The sequence below is a fragment of the Cryptomeria japonica genome, chromosome 8 (genome assembly GCF_030272615.1).
Source record: "Cryptomeria japonica chromosome 8, Sugi_1.0, whole genome shotgun sequence".
Taxonomy (NCBI): domain Eukaryota; kingdom Viridiplantae; phylum Streptophyta; class Pinopsida; order Cupressales; family Cupressaceae; genus Cryptomeria; species Cryptomeria japonica.
The window spans coordinates 420,230,436-420,234,508 of record NC_081412.1 but is presented as its reverse complement, the minus strand read 5'-3'; the positions used below and the strand labels follow the sequence as shown (position 1 = coordinate 420,234,508).

General features: G+C 33.0%; 1 long non-coding RNA gene across 1 annotated transcript; it reads right to left on the bottom strand.

Annotated features, from left to right (window-relative positions):
- Positions 1-611: 611 nt before the first annotated feature.
- Positions 612-1,189, bottom strand: LOC131075623 (uncharacterized). The gene is made up of 2 exons (XR_009113239.2): positions 920-1,189; positions 612-815 (listed from the first exon to the last, which is right to left on the bottom strand). It is a non-coding gene; the product is annotated as an uncharacterized LOC131075623 (long non-coding RNA).
- Between the last annotated feature and the right edge of the window lie 2,884 nt (positions 1,190-4,073).

Here is a 4,073-nt window from a genome sequence, read left to right as displayed (position 1 = left end):
CCCAGTTTGTAGCCAAATCAAATTGATTTTAGAATACAAAACATTACAGGTCTAAATTACTATCATTAGATTTAGAGAGCACTGGAAAACACAAGGTAGGAAATCACTTACAAAGAGCTGTGCAGTGAAAAGTAGGTGGAGCTGGGAGCTCCAGAACCTTCTTTTTGTTTATTTAAAGTTCCTCAGGTTCTTAAGACCAAATATAAATTATTAAGACCAGAAGCTGAGGAACTTTACCAAAACGTTTTTGGAAAAAGTAAATTAGTGAGACCACTCTGAGGAACCAAACTTTACTAAAATCATTTGAAACAAAGTAAATCACTAAGACCACATTGAAGAATAATGAGATGGGATTTGGTAAACTGATCATCACAGTAATGGCTAAAAGCCTACCAATCTGAACAATCTTTGAAATACATGCAGAACACCAAACCCCAGTGAAAGAAACAAGGATTATACAATTAGAATTTGGTACAGCAAATAAAACACTCACTGTTTAAATATTCATCAACACAATTACAAAATAGATATTGCATTTGACAGCAAACTGCAAATGAATGGCAATCAACTGCCATTAATGTTGACAACAAACAGCTAGGTTGGAACATAACTCACAAATCATTCACACGTTAACAACATGTGATTATTAAATTATTCAGTCCACAACATTAATCATACATCCAACATTAACAAGCACAATCATGCTCTTAAGATTAAGATCATTTCTCTGGATATATTACGTAATATATGGAATATATGTTCCCTGGCAAATACCCAAGTGCTGTGAGAAGCAAGCATATCCAGAACTGAGAGCTCTGCAAAACATTCCCACAACAAATTTTTGTGTATGAGTTCTGTGGAATTAAGTAAATCCATGAGATGATGTTGTTAGTGTAGAAAAAAGTATAAAAATTCTTACACTAATTTCGAAATTGGAGGGAGGAAAGATAATGGCCTTGAGAATATCGCAACAGGTTGAAGCAGAACTGCCTGAGCCACAACAATCGGATTTAGCACAACAACACCCCGGACAACAACAACACAACGTTCCCCCCATTATCACACAAGAATTGTTATTCAAAATGAAGAATGAGACAGGCAGTTGCGTGCAGGAGAGATAATTATACTAAAAAAAAGAGAAAAGTTCTTTGGTCGTCATATGATGATGGTAACATGAGGTGATTAGTTTTAAACAATTAGAAAAGTATGAAAGAATTATAAAAGAATGAGAATGAAAGGGAGACATCACAAGTTTAACAGTCAGAGATTTACTTTGATCAATAAAAATATTATAAATATTTATAGCATTATAGTGTTAATGAATAATGAAGCTTCTTAATAATAATTAGAAAAAAAGCATGGAATAAGTATCATGAAATTTCTTAGGAGCAAAGTATGCCATCTACAAAATAAAGAGAAACTTTGGGAAAAAGAGAAATTTTAGTCTAGGAACTTTGGAAAAATTTGAGCCTCATGTTCTTTAGCAGTTTCTTCATTGTAAAGAAATAGTTTCTTCGTTGTAAAGAAACAATTTTTTTATTGTAAAGAAAATTATGTGGGAGAATAAAATAATTTTAAATTCTACTTGTGGATATATAAAGTAGAAAGTTGTGTGGGAGAATAAAATAATTCTAAATTCTATTCATGGAAATATGAAGGAAATATGGAGTAAAAAGTTGAGTGGGAGAAATACAATTATTCCAATTTATATTTACGGAAGTGTGTAATAATCATTAGATTTTTCTAAACAAATAATTAAAAAAAAGGGATTGTTTGATTTTTTAAGTTTAATATTATAGTATTGAATATATTTGTGAAGAAATTTATGTGTTAACAAGGATAAAATGTGCATATTCTTTTTGTTTTTTATTAAGTGAAAAGTAGGTTTTGAAGGCCCCGAAACCCTTTACAACAAATTATAAAATAGATAAGACATTAAAGGTCCAACTAGATAGATCATAACAAAAAATAGAAACAACTGGCGGAGACAAAAAGTCAACAAGAGCACCAAAAGTAACAAAAGGACAACACAGAAGCACCTAAGGGACATCCAAGAGCACAAAACAACAGTTGTTAAAAAAATGCTTGAGAAGCTCCACTTCTTCTTTCTCTAGTTGGACCATTGAGGCAACAACACTGTTAAGATCATCCAGTTCCTTAGCTTGTTGAGTCATCTTCCTCGTACTCACCCAGGTTCTTTACCATGTCCAGTAGCCACACCCTCAAGGGTCGGAACCTTATCCTCGTAAATATCTATCATGTTCTTTTCCTGGTGAATCTATTCCAGTTTACTAATCATCACACTGAAACTATTGATTGAGGCTTTCATAATTTTTTGGCTTTGTTCTCTGATTTTCTTCAAGGTATTCTCATGGTCGAGAACCCTCTTTTTCAACTCATTGAACCTAGCATCCACAACCTTAAATTGAGAGCCATAAACTCTAGTAATAGCCTCAGTGTCTCTAAGGAACCAAGATTACCTGTCCCGATAGCTTCTAAAGTGTCCACTTTCTTGGAAGAGTCTGTCTATTTAGTCTTCAAACTTTCAATCTCTATGTAGATCCATTCAATAATCTTATAAAACTCCATCACCCCATTCTTCATAGTATGAAGCATGGAAATAGGAGAATCACTACTATCTTTGTTGAATTCTGGAAAGAAAACATTATTCTCCAGGGTCTCCACATCGACAACTGTGAATTTGTCATTAGGAGGAGGAGTCTCACCTTCCAAAACCTTCTTCCCTTCTTTCTCAACATCACAAGTCCATCTATTACGGTCCAAAGGAGTAGAATGGGTCTTTGAGGTACCATCCTCCTTCTCCAGGTTGATTTCAGTAATAACAGGACTACGCTTGATTTTCTTCTTGGGCGGTAGGATAGCATTTACACTTTCAGTATCCATACCATCATCATCGTCATCATCTTCTTTAAACCAACTATCTTCCTCCTACACCTTACTCCTAATTCTTTTAACCCCTTTACCAGTAGTCTTTTTGCCTAACCCAGAAGCCATATCTTTATCCTTCCCCTTTCTGGTTCCTTTAGCGGAGGTATCCCTATCAAAATGATCTTGCAACTCTGTATCTGACCCCTCATCTTCACTATTACTATGAATGACAATAAATATTTGTAGATGACAATAAATATTCTTATTTGTTTAGATTCTTTTTGTTATTGTTTATGACAATAAATATTTGTTCATATTCTTTTTGTTACTATGAATGATAATAAATATTTGCAGAGTTAAAAAGTGTATAATAAATTTGTCATTTTTTAATTTAATTTATATCATTTATTCACCTTTATACTAATAGGACATGTGGCTCTACGATGTGTGCTATAATTGCATGCTCTATCTTTACAACTTTGTATTGGATCATACGTTTGTGACACTATAACATCAACCTCAACATGTTATACTTTCATACAATCATGACACCTAATTGCTATATCTCTTAGGAACCCCTTACTTCTCATTAAACCCCTAGTCCTATTGTGATTTGGACTAGAGATGAGACTTTTCACTAAACATAGGTTGGTGTGCACATGTGTGTAAGTGATGGTTTTGTATTTTAATGTGAATTAATGGATGTAACATTATTATTATTATCATGATGTTATGATTTGTTAAATTCAATGCATTGACTATGTTTAGATAACCTGGTCTAATAATTCAAATGGTGGATTTGTGCAAGGGATTTGGTTTGAATGTGTTGTTGAGGGTGCAAGGTGAGGTAGATTCTATGATTTTTTTATAAGAGATGACAAATAGTGACTCCAATTCTAGTGTCAAGACCTTACTGATAACATTTTCTCAATCTTAGGATTATCTAACTTGACATTGAGAATGTTGAATATTGTTAAAAGATCCCTTACCTATAATTTGAATACATAACGATTTCCCAATCTACTTGTAACCTTGAGATTTGATGCTCTTGAAAGGAAATCAAAGGAGTAGAAGCAACCTTCCTAATGAAAATCCCTAAGAGAGCATGAATGCAAATTTCTTTGCAAATAGTTGAGCAATGTTATAGATAAAAGAAAAAGAACAAATAATAAAATTTTCTATTA